Source organism: Triticum urartu, chromosome 5A (assembly GCF_056163025.1).
Source record: "Triticum urartu cultivar PI428250 chromosome 5A, HENAU_Tu73, whole genome shotgun sequence".
Classification (NCBI taxonomy): domain Eukaryota; kingdom Viridiplantae; phylum Streptophyta; class Magnoliopsida; order Poales; family Poaceae; genus Triticum; species Triticum urartu.
The window spans coordinates 596,809,142-596,830,763 of NC_141877.1; the positions used below are offsets into that span (position 1 = coordinate 596,809,142).

The 21,622-nt window shown below is 44.5% G+C and overlaps 2 pseudogenes; both read left to right on the forward strand.

The window, feature by feature from the left end:
- Positions 1-6,441: 6,441 nt before the first annotated feature.
- LOC147973187 (uncharacterized) lies at positions 6,442-7,687 on the forward strand (annotated as a pseudogene).
- A 5,209-nt stretch (positions 7,688-12,896) lies between these two features.
- LOC147973188 (uncharacterized) lies at positions 12,897-13,881 on the forward strand (annotated as a pseudogene).
- Positions 13,882-21,622: the final 7,741 nt, after the last annotated feature.

Consider the following 21,622-nt stretch of genomic DNA (forward strand, 5'->3'; position numbering starts at 1 on the left):
GCCAGTCGCCCCAAAGTTCAACCCATGGTCCTCCTGCCCGATCACCTTTGATCGAAGGGACCATCCCACTAGCATACGTCATGGCGGATTCACCGCATTGGTTCTTGACCCAATTATTGACGGATTTCATCTCACTAGAGTCCTTATGGACGGCGGCAGTAGCCTGAACCTGCTTTACCAGGATATAGTGCGGAAAATGGGCATAGATCCCTCGAGGATTACGCCCACCAAAACAACCTTTACAGGCATAATACCAGGTGTAGAGGCCAACTGTACAGGCTCAGTCACACTTGAAGTGGTCTTCGGATCTCCGGATAATTTCCGAAGCGAGGAGTTAATCTTCGACATAGTCCCGTTCCGCACTGGTTATCACCCACTGCTCGGGCGAACCGCATTCGCCAAGTTCAATGCGGTACCGCACTACGCATACCTTAAGCTCAAGATGCCAGGCCCTCGAGGAGTAATTACGGTCAATGGAAACGCCGAACGCTCCCTCCGAACAGAGGAGCACACGGTGGCCCTTGCAGCGGAAGTACAAAGCAGCCTCTCCAGGCAGTTCTCCAGTCTGGCCACTAAACGACCGGACACCGTCAAGCGCACCCGGAGTAACCTACAACAAGACCGCCTGGCACGATTCGAGCAGGCGTAGCAATGCGGCCCCAACTCCAACCCTCGCAAAAAGGCGACGCCACTACTTCGCGTACATAACTACGCTCTAGAGATACCATGGGTACAGGGGGAGGGGCACCATCACGGCACGCCCGAAACACGGCTTAAACCATACCAGGGGCTGCCGATTTTTTAATTTTCTCTTACTTTCAGGACTCCATCCTTCGGAAGGCCTGTTTGGCAGTTCAATTGCCGCATAAACGATGCAAGAACCAGGGAAGCAGACAAGCCACGCCGCATTACTGAACTCCCAGGTGGTCTCTATCACGAGCAGTATACCTGTTCCGCATACTATTCCGCAGCTTGCCCCTGGAACGGACATGTTAACTAGTCCAACCTTTCACTTATCGCATTATTTGTATCGTTCTGCTTTGATCGCAGCCCTTTTTACTAAACAATGCATAGCTTTCGTCTATTTTTGCATTACCTTTTTTCTTTATATGTTCCTTAACGACATGTTGCACCCGTACACGTTGGTACGGCCAAAATACGCCAGGGGCTTTAGTACCCCTCAATATGGTGTGAGAAGTCCGAACACTTTAACAAGTGCGACACCCCGAACTTATAGCATTATATGCATCGGCTCCGAATCATGTCTTGGGTCAATAGTTGGGTTTGCCCGGCTCCTATGTTTTGGTGCCTTACGTTCCGTTATATCGGCTAAGGTAGCACTAGGAGAACCACTGCGATTGTGCCCCAGTTGAGCTGGGTCGAGCACCTCAGTGGAGAAAGCTAAAACTGACTGTCATGATGAAGCGAGAGCTGGTCGCTGTTCGAGAGGTTTTTTGAGTCCCTAAAGACTTATGCCGCTTAGGGCGAGGAGCCAGCTCTGTCCGGCCAAGGCGTGGATAGCGCCCCGAACTCGGTCTTCCGAATACCAGGGGCTTCGCCGAAATTTAAAATTATAGAATTCTATGGCTAAGTGAGAGTGTTCACGCATTATAGTCTGATTGCCTTGTATGTTGGGCTGAGCACCTCCCTCGAAGGACCCAAACATGAGAAAAAGAGCGCTCAGGTTTATCCCCGAACACCCCAGCACTAGCGGCACGGGGGCAGAAGCCGATGACTCGCCATCTCTCAGAATTGATAAACAGCCGCACAGAAGGTAATATTTTAAATTCGAACAACATTGCTTAGCGCATATGAACAAGTTTTCAGCGCACAAGACAAAACGAGCAAGTTTCACTCAAAAATTACATCCCTCGAACATTCATCCGCCACAAGGCAGGCACCCTTCAGAACATCCTTATAGTAATTCTCGGGCTTGCGATGCTCTTTCCCCGGCAGTGGCCCGTCCTTCACAAGCTTCTCAGCATCCAGCTTGCCCCAGTGCACCTTAGCACGGGCAAGGGCCCTACGGGCACCTTCAATGCAGACGGAGCGCTTGATGACTTCGAGCCTTGGACAGGCCTCCACCAGCCGCCGCACCAGCCCGAAATAGCTCCCAGGCAGAGCCCCTCCAGGCCACAGCCGAACTATGAGGCCCTTCATGGCTTGTTCGGACGCCTTGTGGAGCTCGACCAGTTGCTTCAGCTGGTCGCTCAGGGGCACGGGGTGTCCGGCCTCAGCATACTGAGACCAGAACACCTTCTCTATCGAGCTGCCCTCCTCGGCTCGGTAGAATGCGGCGGCATCGGACACACTCCGGGGAAGATCTGCGAACGCTCCTGGAGAGCTCCGGATTCGGGTAAGTAACAAGTAACTCACGTTTATATGTTTGCTTTGCATAAAGAATGCCTTACTCGCCGCTATCTTCTTCACCTCATCCAACTCCTGGAGGGTCTTCTAGGATTCGGCCTTGGCAGACTTGGCATTTTCAATAGCCACCGCGAGCTCGGACGCTCGCGTCTTTGAGTCAAGCTCCAAACTCTCATGTTTTTCCATGAGAGCTTGGAGCTCTTGCCGTACCTTGCCAACCTCGGCCTCATACTTCTCCCGCTCGGTGCGCTCTGTGGCCGCCCTCTTCTCGGCCTCGACCAGCGCTTGCTTAAGGGTCGCCACCTCAGACGTGGCCCCTACAATAGCCACGGTAATCCTGTTATTTTTTGCAATTGCACCTTTTTATATATATTTAAAAACAAGGTATTTCTTACCTTCATTGTCCTCGAGCTGCTTCTTGGCACGCCCGAGCTCTTGCTCGGACTGCTCGAGGTTCTGCTTTAGTGTGTCCACTTCCATAGTCAGTGCGGCGGACGCAAGCAGAGAAGCCTGCATACGCATATTGACTCATTTTTGTTAGACTCCTGTGAATTTTATTTGATCCTCTATTCGGCTTTTCTTCCCGAACGCCAAACAGAGCATCAGGGGCTACTGTATATGCGGTAATATTATTTACACATTCTTTACTTACCTCAAAGCCTGTTAAAAGGCTAGTACAAGCTTCAGTCAGTCCGCTCTTGGCGGACTGAACCCTCTAGACCACCGCACTCATAATGGTGTGGTGCTCCTCGTCGATGGAGGCGCCTTGGAGTGCCTCCAACAGATTGTCCGGTGCCTCCAGTTGGACGGGGGTCACCGGCACGGTGGGCTTGCTCCTCTTGGAAGGAGATCCCCCGCCGGACTCTGGAACCTTTGAAGGTTCCGGAGCGATGTCCGGCCTAGAGCCGGACTTGGAGCCCTGGGGGGTTTCATCCCCTTTACTCCTGGAGTCCGGGAGGTCGCCTTGCGGCGCCTCCAGGACCACCTCCTCCCGGCTTGGAACCTGTTGGGACAAAACTTCGGTGTCGTCCGTAGGGCGCGGGGAGGAATCCGTCAGAAGCGAGTTCACATCCGACGAGTCCAGTGGGCCGCTCGATGACGCGTCGAGCCGGTCTTTGGGTGGGCTGCATAAACATATTCGACATAAGGGAAAGCTGTGCAATAAACGAATACTATGAATTACTCTAGTATCTGGATACTTATGATTTTGCCAGGGGCTTGGCCCTGGGCAGCCACTCCTCTCCACCGTCGTCGGCGTCGGTGGAGTAGTCCGGAGGAAGGGTTTTCCCCTTCTTGGACCCTCCGGCCTCCCCAGAGAGGGCGGCCTTCCTTTTCTTCTCTCCTCCCACTGGAGGGGGAGAGGTCTCTTCTTCTTGCTCCTCGTCTTCACGGGAGGAATGCGCCTCGGAACCGTCGGATGACGGATCCGACACCTCCTGGCGCCGGGCACTCTTTCGAGTCCCCGTGGCCTTTTTCTTGGCCTTATTCTCTGGCACCACATAGGGTGCCTGAACCAGCAGCTTCGCCGAGTGAGCGTCCGCTGGGCCTTCAGGCAAAGGAGCCGGACAGTTGATCTGTCCGGACATCACCTGCCAATCCTGTCAAAGGTAAGGGAGCTTAGATCCTGCATGGAGTCAAACTATGAAAAACTAATACCCTGTAAAAGGAAAAAACAGCTTACCATGAGAGCGTGACGCTGCGCACTGAATCCGCGATCCTCGGTAGCGGATGCGGGTGCCTCGGTGCCCTTGAAAAGCACCTTCCAGGCATCTTCGTACGTCGTGTCGAAGAGCCTACTCAGAGTTTGGTGCCACGCCGGGTCGAACTCCCACAGGTTGAAAGCTCGTTGTTGACACGGGAGGATCAAGCGGATGAGCATAACCTGGACTACGTTAACAAGTTTGAGCTTCTTGTCCACCAGGGTTTGGAAGCATGTTTGGAGTCTGGTCAGCTCTCCTTTTTTACCCCATGACAGGCCCGTCTCCTTCCAGGAGGTGAGCCGCGTAGGGGGTCTGGATCGAAACTCGGGGGGTGCAACCCATTCGGCGTCGCGCGGCTCGGTGATGTAAAACCACCCCGGTTGCTACCCCTTTAGGGTCTCCACAAAGGAGCCCTCGAGCCATAGGACGTTGGCCATCTTGCCCACCATGGCGCCTCCGCACTCCGCCTGGTTGCCGCGCACCACCTTCGGCTTGACATTGAAAGTCTTGAGCGATAGGCCAAAATGGGGGCGGATGCGGAGGAAAGCCTCGCACACGACGATAAACGCCGAGATGTTGAGGACAAAGTTCGAGGCCAGATCATGGAAATCCAAGCCGTAGTAGAACATGAGCCCCCGGACAAATGGGTGGAGAGGGAAGCCCAGTCCGCGGAGGAAATGGGGGAGGAACACCACCCTCTCATGGGGCCTAGGGGTGGGGATGAGCTGCCCCTTTTCGGGAAGCCGGTACGCGATGTCGTTAGACAGGTATCCGGCCTTCCTCAGCTTTTTGATGTGTCCCTCCGTGACAGAGGAGACCATCCACTTGCCTCCCGCTCCAGACATGGCTGGAGAAGGTTGAGGTGTGGAGTGCGGACTTGGGCGCTGGAGCTCGAGTGCGCAAGAATGGATAGGTGAAGGAGGAAGAAGGCGTAGGTGAAAAGGGGATCCTTATCCCCTTATATGGGTGGACGCAACTACATGTCCCCACCAGCCTGATAAAACTCGCTTATCTCCAAGCGCCGTAATCAATGGCGCGGTTGGGTTACCCACGCCCGTATTGATGAGAATCCCGGAATAAGGGGACACGATCTTTGCTTTAACAAGACGTGCCAGGGAAACCGCCTCGCATGACGCGCTGAGGTGGGATAATGAAGCGACTCGGATAAAGGCTTGGTCGTGGTGTGTCACATTACGGAATACGTCAGCAGATTAGATTTGTGTAAATATTACTCTCTACGGCAATATGTGGAAACTTATTTTGCAGAGCCGGACACTATCTTTGTGTTCAAAATCTTCTATGAAGTACTTGGAGGAGGAACCCGCCTTGCAATGCCGAAGACAATCTCCGCGCCGGACTCATCGTCATTGAAGCCTGGTTCAGGGGCTACTGAGGGCGTCCTGGATTAGGGGGTGTCCGGATGGCCGGACTATACCTTCAGCCGGACTCCTGGACTTTGAAGATACGAGATTGAAGACTTCGTCCCGTGTCCGGGAGGGTCTTTCCTTGGCGTGGAAGGCAAGCTTGGCGATACGGATATGCAGATCTCCTACTATTGTAACCGACTTTGTGTAACCCTAACCCTCTCCGGTGTCTATATAAACCGGAGGGTTTTAGTCCGTAGGACAACATACACAACAACAATCATACCATAGGCTAGCTTCTAGGGTTTAGCCTCTCTGATCTCGTGGTAGATCTACTCTTGTACTACCCATATCATCAATATTAATCAAGAAGGACGTAGGGTTTTACCTCCATCGAGAGGGCCCGAACCTGGGTAAAACTTCATGTCCCTTACCTCCTGTTACCATCCATCCTAGACGCATAGTTCGGGACCCCCTACCCGAGATCCGCCGATTTTGACACCGACACCAGTGAATTGACCGAATGAAATGAATGTAGTTTATATCTGATTGCTGTTGTTTATTCAAGGGAAAAGTCTCTTTGATTTTGGTCTTGATTCTAATTTTCCATCTTCTGCATGTATTGGAACGAACCATCCTACGATGTTTCTATTCAAATGTGTGTGTCGTCAGATTAAAATAATGATGAAATTCTGGTACTTATAATACTTATGATGAAATGTGTTTGACTCTTATTTTCATAGCCTGCCGCTTGGATCCTTGTTGGGGTGGACGAGTTACCTCCTTCTTGGGAACCTATTGCCACGCCAAACTTCGGTAAGCTACATAAGCTTCTTGGCATCTTGAGCTTGTTTCTTTACCGAAGTAGTATATCATACTTGATAGCTCTTGGTCATTGCACATCTTGGCACACTGATGATATAATATTCTAGATCATTATGTATGTCTTATGAATAGAGTTCTTATTTGTTCCTTGTTTACTCTGGTTTTAGTGCCAAGATGAACTCCGAGATTATCATAGAATTAGGAAGAGGAGAAGTGAGGATGATGAAGATATGATGTCCTTTATTCTGCCTGTATTGCATCGAATGCGTAATAGAGGGCCAGTCGAGAGAAAATAGCGACATAGCTCTATCCTATATGGCAAGAAGCGTGTTGACGATATCCTTAGAGGGCATGTTAAGAATTGCCTCGTAGCTTATAGGATGGAGCCACGTATCTTTCGGGCTTTGGCATCTTATCTTAGAAGAGAAAATTTGATATCCGATACAAGAATTAAGGTGGAGGAGAAGTTAGCCTTTTTCCTGTACATGGTGTCTCACAACGCGTCTTATGAAGATCTCCAGCTAGAATTTCAGCATAGTGGACAAATATTTCATGAGTACATCAATGAGTTCTTCAACATCGTCCCTGTCTTAGCTAGTCGATTTCTGAAGCCTCTGAACATTGATGAGCCACATCCAAAAATCTCCACCGACACAAGATTTTATCCTTACTTCCAGGTTTCCATTTTTAACGCTTCCACAATTCCTTTTCTTATCTAACTAAATAGTTCTTTATTGACCTGCAATCTTTGCTTCTAGAACTATTTAAGAGCCATTGATGGGTCACATGTTCCTATAACCGCAACACCTGGGATTGCAGCTCCATTTCGGAATAGGAAGGGTACCTTGAGTCATAATATTATGGTTGCATGCGACTTCGATTTAAAATTCACTTTCATATCATGTGGCTAGGAGGTTCGGCTACGGATGCGAGGGTTCTTCATTCAGCAATGAGCAAGGGATTTAATGCACCTGAGGGAAAGTTTTACCTAGTTGACGGGGGTTATGCAAACACTCAGTCATTTCTCGCACCTTATCGGGGTGTCCGGTATCATTTGAAGGAATTTGGTCATAGACATCCTCGGCCACAAAACCACAAGGAATTGTTCAATCATCGGCATGCTGTTCTAGGGAACCATGTGGAAAGGTCCCTAGGAATTCTTAAAAAACGCTTCCCAATTCTTCATGTCGGCACACTGCATTCAATCGAGAACCAAGTGAAACTTCCCGCAGCTGCCGCAGTTCTTCACAATATCATCAAAATGGAGGATGGTGATGAGACTTGGCTTGACAACCAGCCCGATAACATAGCGCCAAATGCTTTTGTTGATCTCCCGAATGGCGACGAGAATAACTATGGGAACAATGACTTAGGGACACTCTAAGGGATGAAATCGCAATGCAAATGTGGGAAGCATACCATCCTGAATAGCCAACACGATGGTGTGTGTTTTTATGATATATATACATATACTAATTAATTAACTTCTCTTGTCTTCATCATCTAATAATGAGTGTGTGTTGAAATGCAGATATGTATCCAAAGGGGTCCCCAAAGTACAATCTCATGAAAACAAGTGGGAAAAAAAGCTTCACACGGTGCCAATAAGCCATCACCCAAAATTAAAAAGACACCTCCAAGAGGTATTTGGTCTACTTAATCTCCATTTCTCAGATCTTGCCAATTAAGTTCTGTGCTTGCTGTTATGTTTGGTGAATGATAGCTTTCAATACTACATGTAGTGGTGCATTATAGCAGAAACAAGTCTATAACAGGAGTATATAGACTACTAGAGTGTCACGACCGGTTTTCCGGGTATAAATTTCCAGAAAATGGCCGTTGTGCTCACCAGCCCCAGGATTACTATTAGCTGATGAGGCACCAACTTGATACAGAAATCCCAAGCGAAAATACAAAATATGCAGTACAAGACCATTCTGGCCTGTGAGTACAACAATTGGGTTTCTAGTGGTCGATGGCGGAAGTGGTTTGTGAGTCGTCAGTGTCTATGGGACTCCATTTCCCACAGGAACAGTTGACCAGGTTAACTCCTATCTTCGCGAGGCTGCTATCACCGTTGCTTAGGTCCGAGGCTGTCATCGCCACGCTCCTCTCCAAGCAAGCAATCTGGCCAAGACAATAGCCAGGGACAAGCCAGTGAGTATTTTGAATGTACTCGCAAACATTAAGAACACAGGTATAATATAATTGATCAACATACACTGAAATATTCTATGATCACATCGTCAGTCATAAATAAAATCTTGATGCATGCAAGCAGGTTATTTATATGCAACCGGAATATGCAATGGCAGAATAGAAATAAAAGGCACCGATCGGATGTCTGAAGCGACGTCTCGAAAGGATAGTAAAAGTGAGCATGCCTCAGTCGGGCGTCTTAGCGACACCACGTAAGGGGCTTATAAAGTAAATAAAATAACAAGCATGCCACAGTCGGGCGTCTGAGCGACGCCACATGAAGGGCTTATGAGAAAATGAAATAACAAACATGCCTCAGTCGGGTGTCTGAGCGACGCCACATAAAGGGCTTAGGAGAAAATGGAATAACAAACATGCCACAGTCGGGCGTCTGAGCGACGCCACATAAAGGGCTTATATGAAAATGAAATAACGAACATGCCACAGTCGGGCGTCTGAGCGACGCCACATAAAGGGCTTATGAGAAAATGAAATAACGAACATGCCACAGTCGGGCGTCTGAGCGACGCCGCATAAAGGGCTTATAATCATAGTGAATATCTAGGAGGTGGTACCGCCCCAGGGATATTCATTATTTCAAACAATGCAAACGGTTAGTCCATAATGATAACAATCATAACCATCATATATCACAAGTCATAATCAATATTCGGGTTAGTAGTTTCTCCTCCGAAGACCGACACTAAGACCAACACTTAACCCATCCCAGACTGTAATCCTTAACCATGGACACGCCTATTCGAATAGGTTTAATCTCTGCAGAGGGTGTACTCTTTACCCACGAGTAACGGATTCCTTTAGTCCATCGGGACTAATTCCGTCTACGGCCTTTTAGTTGAAAACACGCCTAACTTGCACACACCAGCTTAACTCATCGGTGTCTGGAATCACCCACGACACTTGTTAAGCAAAACTCTAAGTGGGGAGGCTACAACCTCGCATAGCATGGGATCAAATTTATATCGCGCGCTCTAAGGGGTGGCCTCCCCTCTCGGTCCCAACCGGAAACACCCATGCCCCCGGACCAGGTGGCCTGCCTACCGGCTACAACCGGTATCTTCCACCATGGCCTCTCTATACGGTGTGTGCTTGAAAGGGGTTGACGACTTACTGAACCGTACCCTACCTGCGGCAGGGACGAGTGGTAGTACGAGGCAAATATGGGGGTTACTGGAACAAGACTCGATCTACGACCGACTCTGGAGGCTTATAAGTTCCCTGCATGACATGTATATCAAATATATTTTAACCGACAAAGTCACCACCCATTATACCTTACTATGACATACCGGACATAACCGTCCCGACGGGGACCGGCGACAAGCTCACTCCTACCCAAGGCAGAGGCTTTCCCAGATTCCTTTCTGGCATGCATGCAAGGCACATGAGGATGATTACCATCACAAGTATATTCATTTCCAACAGCAAGGAAATCACTAATATGCCTTCATGCAAATGATCGCATCGCCACATAAAATAACGAGTTCTCCGAAATGAGATGGTGTTATAAACGAGTCAACTAACACACCAAAAATATTATGCCGGGGTTCAGAATGCTTGCCTTCATGGTGTGGAAGGGCAGGGTGCACTCCAAATCTTTTGAAAGCTTTCTTCTCTTCCAAAATCCTATTTTCAAAAATATGCAAATAACACATATTTCAAAAACAGTACAAAAAAGTTGTTTGGAAAATTTTCAAATAAATCTTAAAATAAACTAGACAGAATTTGAGAGATGTAGGAAAAAGAATCAATTCATTTGGAGTTATATTTAAAAAGTTATAGACAGTCAAAGCTCTGGTCAAAATCTGTTTTTAAAAGAAAATCCAGAAAAGAAAACGGTTCGAATGGAATTACGCTTTCGCACAGAGAAGACGTACTTGATCCTTTACGCCTCCACTTATCCAGCGTGGGCGGCGCGTGAGTCACTGACAGTGGGCCCGGGGGACCCAATGGTCAGGTTTGACTAGTCGACCTCCCTCCTCTTCCTCTGCCCTGAGAGGAGGCGGGACTCCGGCGATGCTCGTTGGCGAACGGCGGCATCATTCGGGAAACGGAGGTCACCCGTGGGCTCAGGGGATCGAGACGGTCACTCTGGTAGTCGTTACGGTCTCGAGGGTGGACGGAGCTGCCGGCGGCGAGCTTCGCGGCGGACGGTGGCCGTCGGGCAAAGTGATTTTGGGGCTACGGTGGTTCCCGATCAAAATCGAGTAGGGGGAATGGTTCACGGGAGGAAGAGGGAGTTCTTGGTGAAGAGAACGGAAAGGGGGAGGCCCTGGTGGTGCCGGAATGAACGAGGCAGTGGCGGCGGCCGTGGTTGCCGGAGATGGGGAAGGAGACCTCTCTGGGTCGATTAGCTGCCTAAGGGGGTCCTAGGGTGATGGCTTGGAGCTGCCTGCGTGCGGAGACGAGCTCGGGGCTCCTTAAATAAGTGTTCGGGGTCGGTTCCATGGCGGTGGATGAGGATGCCGGCGAACCGCCTCTCTGTAGTTTGCAGGGCGTCGTGGAGGCGACGAGAGCTAGCCGACGAGCGAGGAGATAAGCTCGCGCGGCTCCCAGGGGCAGGTGGCGAGCCGGGGTGGCTTGGGGCGGCGCCGACCGGGGCTGGAGCCACTGCGGACGCCGGCGTGCCGCTAAGAATGCCCTGACAGCGGCGCTGTAGCGTGCCAGGGTGGTCGGGGTGGCGTGGCGGTGCAAGAGGATACGTGGCGGCTAGCTGCTGATGGCCAAGAGCCGGAACGGGTGCGGGGCGAGACGCGGCGGCTCGGGCGCACGTGCGTGCCAAACGCACGCCCAGAGCGCGCACGGAACGTGCTCGACGGAATGCCATTGCATGATAGAGGTCTCCAAACTACAAGAGGTTAGCAGGGTGTGGTTAAAGGCTAGGGCAAAACCATTGGACAAGCTGGTTTGGTCAGGGGATCAGGTTCACAGTGCAAACCAAAAACTCATGCCAAAATAGAACATGCCCATAAGGTGTTTGACAAAATGCCAAGGGCACTTAGGCAAGTCTTGGAGTGGTCAAAAACTCCAGATGGTGGTCTCTTTAGATGAATAAGAGGGTGGTGAGGTTAGTTTGTGAAAAGCACAAACTTGTTAGTGCAAGTTTTGCAAAACTACAATTCTGGACAGGAGATAAATGGCATTATTTCATGAACCAAAAATATTCAAATGGGTGCATGCTCCTGGACTTAAGGGTTTTGCAGGGAGGACTACAAGTAGGAAAAAGAATCAAGAGCCAAGGAGCAAGCAAAAGTATGGTTGCTGTACAAACCATCAAGTTGGTCCAGAATGAAAATGGGGTTGATACACTCAAATTTTTCAAATAACATCACTGGGTTTTTGCATAAAGTTGAATAATATGCTACTACCAACATCCCATAATTTTGGTGGAGGCTAGAAAGAGATATTTTAATGGGTTGTAGTGCAAATTTGCACTCTGGACCAGAGAAGAAAAATTGATGCAGAGCTCAAAATATTACATGAATAAAAGATATTTTTGTATAAAAGTGATTTAAAAACATCACATGACATCTCCAAATTTTGGTTAGAATTTTAGGTGAATTTATCAAATGGTTGTAGTTCAATTATGGCCATATAACCTTGGAAAACCATTTTTCAAGAAAATAAAGATCAAGCAAATTAATTAGGTAATTAGTTATACTGATAAAAGAAAAGTTTTTCTTGAGAGGTTAAACAAGTCCAATAACATATTTGAAAGGTTTTCACTTTAGGGAACAACTCAATGATAATAAGAAAGGAAATGTTTCAAAAAATCAAAAGGGAGTCCAAAAAAATCAAAGTCTTAATTCCTGGCAAAAAATTTAATTTAATAAAACAAGGCCAAAATTTTGGGGTGTCACATAGAGTATTATTTAGCTGACAGTTTTCCCAAAAGAAGTACTGCTCACTTATTATGTTTCATCAATGGTATGACACAATCACTAGTAGAGTATAAATTAGAGAATAAAGTAGCAGATGTAGGTCACACAACTCACTCTACTATAGATAATGAATAACTCACTCTTATCATGTTGTTGGAAGTTTTCACTAGTCCTCCTAAAGTTTATCACTATTTGTTTTCAAATTGAATGGTAGCAACTCCTCTTATCATGTTGAGCATTAAGTTTGAACAATGTAAATTTGTGTTGGTGTAGTTAAAAAGCCAAGAGCTCAATGGAACCCAGCTTTCGAAAAGGGCTTGGTTGAGATACTTCAGGAGCACAACACTCCATACCAAAGGGGATAGAATGGTTGGTCAACTGAAGCGTGGAATAGGATGGCTGATTTTTCATGAAAGATATGGCCACACTAATTTTACAAAGATATAGATTCAGGAAAAGCAGAAAGACTTGAAAGCTCAATACCGACTTATTAAGGATGCTCGCAAACAGAGCGTGTCAGCTGGAACTATCATACACACATGATAGATGTTGACGCGCATCTTTGGCAAAACTTGATGACTGTAAGTTCTAGTGTAGTGCATTTTTTCTTTGCAAAACTTGATGACTTGTATTCCATTCTTTTGTAATCAATCTTGTTTTCGAGCAATCTAAGTTTGATAAATCATTTCTTTTATATATAAAGACGTGGCCAGAAATAGCTAAGTTCCAGAATAAGCCCTTTCCCCTCTACGATAAGCTTGGTGATCTATATGATGGTGAGTTACTAAGTTGAATGGATTTTCATTTCCTCTCTTTTTGTTGACCTTTATAATGAATTTTCATTGTTGTGTGGCCTTTAATGATAACTTGGGTGTTTGTGTAGGGCATATAGCAGAAGGTAACTTCAATTTCACATCAACTGAGGTTACACAAGTGAGTGATGGTGATCCCGAAGTTGAAAGAGAGAAGACCGCCTTCTCTTTTGACCTGAATCAATACAATGATGATTTACACATGTATGATGATCCAAGAGATGTCGCCCCAAGTGATGGTCCAAGAGATACTGCCCCAAGTGATGGTCCCAGAGATGCTGGCCCAAGTGATGGTCCAAGAGGTGATGGTCCAAGAGGTGATGCCCCAAGTGATGGTTCAAGAGATGCTACACAAAGAGGTGGTGTTGCTGCTTCAAATAACAAGCATGTGAAGTAATCAAAGAAGGGTAAGAAGCGTGATGATCCTATGGTGGAAGTGATGGCACAATATGTGGAGATCAAACGGAAGCAAGCGGAGGAGGAGTCTGCTCTATTGGCCGGGGCAAAAAATGCCCAAGAATTCTCCATTAGCAAGTGCATTACTGTTTTGCACAAGATGGAAAGCATCCACCGCGATGAAAGAGCCACTGCCTACAAAGTGTTCAAAAGTGCTGAGAACCATGAGATCTTTCTTAATTCTGCCACCGAAGATGAAGAGAGTGTTGCGGTGTTTCTTCGAAGCGAAATGGCAGAGTTGACTCAACGTATCTAAGGTAACAATCTTCTGCATCCCCTTCTTCTTTGTGCTACATGTCAAGAACTCAAGATTTAGAGCATGATGTAGTTATGGGGGGATCAAGATTCAGAGCTGTGTGACAATTCATAGCTACTTTTAATTGTTGTTGGCTGGCTCGTCGTCGAGTACTTATTAGATTGTGCTAGTAGTTACATGATGGAGTCAAGTCAAGTGGCGCTGTGTTTTGAACCATTTGTTTTTACCATGGAAATCGTTAGGTTTGTTAGTTCATCTTGGTTTGGTCTGTTATGCAACCTTTGCTCTGAATTGTGAATGCGGTCATATGCAAATCACTGCAGCCAACGACACTGAACTTGTTTGGCAATAAAGAAACAGCGATGATGTTTCTAGCAAGTTTCCTTGTTTATCTATAGTAGTACTAGAAATCGTCTGTTCATCCATCCAGCCACTAGAAATCGTCTGATTATAAATACAAAGATCTTGTGGTATCTCACCAGCCACCAGGTGACCTGACTGGTCCATCCATCTTCGGCCCATCAAGTTGCATCTTGCGTGTCACATCAGATTCTTCTTGCTTTTGTGTTTATTACAATTTAATTTAATCTAAAAGTAGTTCTGTACCTCTTGATGTAGCTCTAACAAGGCCATGAAATAATTCATACTATTTCTTCATTGTAATTTTCCCTTTGCAAACAGTCTAGAGCCTCTGAAGTTGAACAAATCTTGCCTTTGTTCTCTTTTTAATTTTGTATTTTGTGCTCTTAATATTCCTTGAAATATACCTGATCGTTGTTGTTTATGCAAGGGAAAAGTATCTTTGTTTGCTGAGACGAATTTTGGTATCCTCCAGGTCCTACTGAACCAGATTGAGAAGTGGAACAAGCAGAGGCAGAAGGAGACGTTTGCAAGGCCCCTCGAAATCGTCTGTTTGAGAGTCTCCTCGGTTGCTTTTGTGTCTGCGCTACTGCTGACTTGTAGTTGGAATTTATGCTCCTGTCATGTACTCTCTTCCAACAATCATTGCGGAATATCAAGTGATGCTTTTCTCTATGTTGCATAAATAGATCGGCATGGTTATTTATTCTCAGCATGTATGCATGTCTTGCCTGGGACTTGTGAATGCCGAGAACCTATGAGACATTTTTGGTTCTAAGTCATGCTGATGTGAGAGAATATGATGTTGTTATGTGTATGTGATGATATATTGATTCCAAGTCAATAGAATTATGTTGTTCATGTGAAGAACTGTTGCAAGATTAGATTTTTTAACTATTTTACACTATTTTAATTCAATATGGCAATCCCTTCCTATCAAACGTTGTTTTGTACAGAGGAGGATTTGAAGGATGTGTGGCTAGAGGGGGATTTGAGGTTTCAAGGGGATAGGGTGGAAGAGGGGGATTCACCAAATCCCCTGGAATCCTCTCCTCCCAAAACCTCCACAATCCCTTGCTGTCAAACAAGGCCTGAAGAGGAAAGGGTGATGCAGTAAAGCAGCGTAAGTATTTTCCTTAGTTTTGGAGAACCAAGGTATCAATCCAGTAGGAGATCACGCTCAAGTCCCACGCGATAAAGGGGTTACCAAGCCCTTCTCGATCACTTACGAGAGTGAGATCTGATAGATATGATAAGATAATATTTTTGGTATTTTTATGATAAAGATACAAACTAAAATAAAAGGCAAAAGAAATAACTAAGTATTGAAAGATTAATATGATGGAAGATAGACCCGGGGGCCATAGGTTTCACTAGTGGCTTCTCTCAAGAGCATAAGTATTACGGTGGGTAAACGAATTACTGTTGAGCAATTGATAGAATTGAGCATAGTTATGAGAATATCTAGGTATGATCATGTATATAGGCATCATGTCCGAGACAAGTAGACCGACTCCTGCCTGCATCTACTACTATTACTCCACACATCGACTGCTATCCAGCATGCATCTATAGTATTAAGTTCAAGAGAACAGAGTAAGGCTTTAAGGAAGATGACATGATGTAGAGGGATAAACTCATGCAATATGATATAAACCCCATCTTTTTATCCTCGATGGCAACAATACAATACGTATCGGTTCCCTTTCTGTCACTGGGATCGAACACTGCAAGATTGAACCCAAAGCTAAGCACTTCTCCATTGCAAGAAAGATCAATCTAGTAGGCCATACCAAACTGATAATTTGAAGAGACTTGCAAAGATAAACCGATCATACATAAAAGAATTTAGAGGAGAATCAAATATTGTTCATAGATAATCCGGATCATAAACCCACAATTCATCGGATCTCGACAAACACACCGTAAAAGAAGATTACGTCTAATAGATCTCCAAGAAAATCGAGGAGAACTTTGTATTGAGATCCAAAGAGATAGAAGAAGCCATCTAGCTAATAACTATGGACCGGTAGGTCTGAAGTAAACTACTCACACATCACCGGAGAGGCCATGGAGTCGATGTAGAGGCCCTCTGTGATCAATGCCCCCTCTGGCGGAGCTCCGGAAAAGGCCCCGAGATGGGATCTCTCGAGTACAGAAGGTTGCAGAGGTGGAATTAGGTTTTCGTGGTGCTCCTGGATGTTTGGGGGTACGTGGATATATATATATATAGGTGGAAGAAGTATGTCGGTGGAGCAACGGAGGGCCCACGAGGGTGGAGGGCACGCCTACCCCCCTGCCCCCTGCCTTCCTCCCTAGTTTCTTGACGGCCAGTCCAAGTCTCCTGAATCACGTTTGTTGAGAAAATCACGTTCCCGAAGGTTTCATTCCGTTTGGACTCCATTTGATATTCCTTTTCTTCAAAACCCTAAAATAGGCAAAAAAACAACAATTTGGGCTGGGCCAACGATTAGTAGGTTAGTCCCAAAAATGATATAAAAGTGTAAAATAAAGCCCATTAACATCCAAAATAGACAATATAATATCATGGAGCAATCAAAAATTATAGATACGTTGGAGACGTATCAAGCATCCCCAAGCTTAATTCCAGCTCGTCCTCGAGTAGGTAAATGCTAAAAGAAGAATTTTTGATGTGGAATGCTTTCTAACATATTTCTCAATGTAATTTTTCTTTATTGTGGCATGAATGTTCAGATCCATAAGATTCAAGATAAAAGTTTAATATTGACATAAAAATAATAATACTTCAAGCATACTAACTAAGAAATTATGTCTTCTCAAAATAACATGGCCAAAGAAAGTTATCCATACAAAATCATATAGTCTGGCTATGCTCTATGTTCACCACACAAAATATTTAAATCATGCACAACCCCGATGACAAGCCAAGCAATTGTTTCATACTTTTGATGTTCCCGAACTTTTTCAATCTTCACGCAATATATGAGCGTGAGCCATGGATATAGAACTATATGTGGAATAAAATGCTGGTTGTGGAGAAGACAAAAAAGGAGAAGATAGTCTCACATCAACTAGGCGTATCAACGGGCTATGTAGATGCCCATCAATAGATATCAATGTGAGTGAGTAGGGATTGCCATGCAACGGATGCACTAGAGCTATAAGTGTATGAAATCTCAACAAAAGAAACTAAGTGGGTGTGCATCGAACTTGCTTGCTCACGAAGACCTAGGGAAATTTTGAGGAAGCCCGTCATTGGAATATACAAGCCAAGTTCTATAATGAAAAATTCCCACTAGTATATGAAAGTGATATCATAGGAGACTCTCTATATGAAGAACATGGTGCTACTTTGAAGCACAAGTGTGGAAAAAGGATAGTAACATTGTCCCTTCTCTCTTATTCTCTCATTTTTTATTTGGTCCTTCTTTCTCTTTTTTTTCTTTGGCCTTCTTTTTTTCGTCCGGAGTCTCATCCCGACTTGTGGGGGAATCATAGTCTCCATCATCCTTTCCTCACTTGGGACAATGCTCTAATAATAATGATCATCACACTTTATTTACTTACAACTCAAGAATTACAACTCAATACTTAGAACAAAATATGACTCTATGTGAATGCCTCCGGCGGTGTACCGGGATGTGCAATGATGCATGAGTGCCATGTATGAAAGAATTATGAACGGTGGCCTTGCCACAAATACGATGTCAACTACATGATCATGCAAGCAATATGAAAATGATGAAACGTGTCATAATAACGGAACGATGGAAAGTTGCATGGCAATATATCTCGGAATGGCTATGGAAATGCCATAATAGGTAGGTATGGTGACTGTTTTGAGGAAGGTATATGGTGGGTTTATGGTACCGACGAAATTTGCGTGATACTAGAGAGGCTAGCAATGGTGGAAGGGCGAGAGTGCGTATAATCCATGGACTCAACATTAGTAATAAAGAACTCACATACTTATTGCAAAAATCTACAAATTATCAAAGCAAAGTATTACGCGCATGCTCCTAGGGGGATAGATTGGTAGGAAAAGATCATCGCTCCTCCCCGACCGCCACTCATAAGGAAGACAATCAATAAATAAATCATGCTCCGACTTCATCACATAACGGTTCACCATACGTGCATGCTACGGGAATCACAAACTTCAACACAAGTATTTCTCAAATTCACAACTACTCAACTATCATGACTCTAATATCACCATCTTCATATCTCAAAACAATTATCAAGTATCAAACTTTTCATAGTATTCAACGCACTTATATGAAAGTTTTTATTAATGCAATGTTGTTCTAGAGGACTCTCAAAATAATATAAGTGAAGCATGAGATAACAATTGTTTCTATAAAACAAATCCACCACCGTGCTCTAAAAGATATAAGTGAAGCACTAGAGCAAAAAACTATATAGCTCAAAAGATATAAGTGAAGCACCTAGAGTATTCTAATAAATTTCAATTCATGTGAGTCTCTCTCAAAAGGTGTGTACAGAAAGTATGATTGTGGTAAACTAAAAAGCAAAGACTCAAATCATACAAGACGCTCCAAGAAAAACACATATCATGTGGTGAATAAAAATATAGCTCCAAGTAAAGTTACCGATAGACGAAGACGAAACAGGGGATGCCTTCCGGGGCATCCCCAAGCTTAGGATTTTTGGTGTCCTTGAATCTTACCTTGGGGTGCCATGGGAATCCCCAAGCTTAGGATCTTGCCACTCTTTGTTCCATAATCCATCAAATCTTTACCCAAAACTTGAAAACATCACAACGCAAAACTCAAAATAGAAAATCTCGTGAGCTCCGTTAGCGGAAGAAAACAAGACACCACTTCAAGGTACTGTAATGAACTCATTATTTATTTATATTGGTGTTAAACCTACTGTATTCCAACTTCTCTATGGTTTATAAACTCTTTTACTAGCCATAGATTCATCAAAATAAGCAAACAACACAAGAAAAACAGAATCTAACAAAAACAGAACAGTCTGTAGTAATCTGTAGCTAAGGCAAGTTCTCGAACCCCAAAAATTCTAAAATAAATTGCTGGACGTGAGGAATTTATCTATTAATCATATTCAAAAATAATTAACTAAATATCACCTTCCAAATAAAAATGGCAGCAGTTCTCGTGAGTGCTAAAGTTTCTGTTTTCTACAGCAAGATCAAAAAGACTTTCCCCAAGTCTTCCCAACGGTTCTTCTTGGCACAAACACTAATTAAACACACAAAACACAACCAAAACAGAGGCTAGATAAATTATTTATTACTAAACAGGAGAAAAAAGCAAGGAATAAAAATAAAATTGGGTTTCCTCCCAACAAGCGCTATCATTTAACGCCCCTAGCTAGGCATAAAAGCGAAGATAGATCTAGGTATTGCCATCTTTGGTAGGTAATTCTTCAATGAGACACTTATAATTCTTAGGAGTTTCTTCCTTTTTATTAATTATCAAACTCCTAGGCACAAAATCAAGAAAATCATTTGTAGCAAATGGTTCCTTAATGATAGCAAAAAGATTAGGATGAACACTTATTGATTTTAAATCCGCGGTTTCCTTACTAGAGGATTCACCCTTATTTTTAGGAACATAAACAAGCTTGGCAATTTTAGTAGGAGGATTTAGAGTATTTGTAACAGAAGAAAAAGCGGATCCCAAGTTGGTGATAATTCCCTCAAGTTTATCGATTCTAGTAGAATCTTGATCTATTCTTTCTTTAACTATGGGTTCCTTTTCCTTAAAAAAATTCAAAGTAACTCCCACTTTAGATCCATATTGGGTAATTTGGTTGTGGATCTTTTTATCCAAATTCTCAATCAACCCTACGGTAGCAACTTTATTCTCAATAATTTCAAGCCTTTGCATCACATGTTCCAAAGTTAACATAGTTCCATTAACCAAAAGAGGTGGTGGGCCAAACAAATCTATCATAGCATTATAAGAATCAAAAGTATGGCTACCCAAGAAATTTCCTCCGATAATGGTATCAAGAATATAACTATTCCAAGGAGTGATACCTACATAAAAATTGCGAAGAAGAACGGAAGTAGATTGCTTCCTAGTAGATTTATTTTGAGCATTGCAAATTCTATACCAAGCATCTTTTAGATTTTCTCCCTCCCTTTGTTTAAAATTAAGAACTTCATTCTCGGGAGACAAAGGAGTAGAGAAAGGACTAGCCATAATGACAAGGCAAGAAATCCAACACACAACTAAACAAGGAACGGGTAAACGAGGCAAATAGGGAAAGAGAAGGGGAACGGAAAGAGAGGGAGAGAGGAAGAGAGGGCGAATAAAAACGGCAAGGGTGAAGTGGGGGAGAGGAAAACGAGAGGCAAATGGCAAATAATCTAATGCGAGGGATAAGAGTTTGTGATGGGTACTTGGTATATTTTGACTTGGTAATGGTGCCAGAAATGACTCGTTGTGGGAGTCAAATCTTGACTTGACTTGGCGCGAATCTCCCCGGCAACGGCGCCAGAAATCCTTCTTGCTACCTCTTGAGCACTGCGTTGGTTTTCCCTTGAAGTGGAAAGGGTGATGCAGCAAAGCAACGTAAGTATTTCCCTCAGTTTTTGAGAACCAAGGTATCAATCCAGTAGGAGATCACGCTCAAGTCCCATGCACCTACACAAACAAATAAGAACCTCGCAACCAACGCGATAAAGGGGTTGCCAAGCCCTTCTCGGTCACTTACGATAGTGAGATCTGATAGATATGATAAGATAATATTTTTGGTATTTTATGATAAAGATGCAAAGTAAAATAAAAGGCAAAAGAAATAACTAAGTATTGGAATATTAATATGATGGAAGATAGACCCAGGGGGCATAGGTTTCACTAGTGGCTTCTCTCAAGAGCATAAGTATTACGGTGGGTAAACGAATTACTCTCGAGCAATTGATAGAATTGAGCATAGTTATGAGAATATCTAGGTATGATCATATATATATATAGGCATCACGTCTGAGACAAGTACACCGACTCCTGCCTGCATCTACTACTATTACTCCACACATCGACCGCTATCAAGCATGCATCTAGAGTACTAAGTTCAAGAGAATAGAGTAACGCTTTAAGGAAGATGACATGATGTAGAGGGATAAACTCATGCAATATGATATAAACCCCATCTTTTTATCCTCGATGGCAACAATACAATTCGTATTGGTTACCTTTCTGTCACTGGGATCGAACACCGCAAGATTGAACCCAAAACTAAGCACTTCTCCCATTGCAAGAAAGATCAATCTAGTAGGCCAAACCAAACTGATAATTTGAAGAGACTTGCAAAGATAAACCAATCATACATAAAAGAATTCAAAGGAGAATCAAATATTGTTCATAGATAATCTGGATCATAAACCCACAATTCATCAAATCTC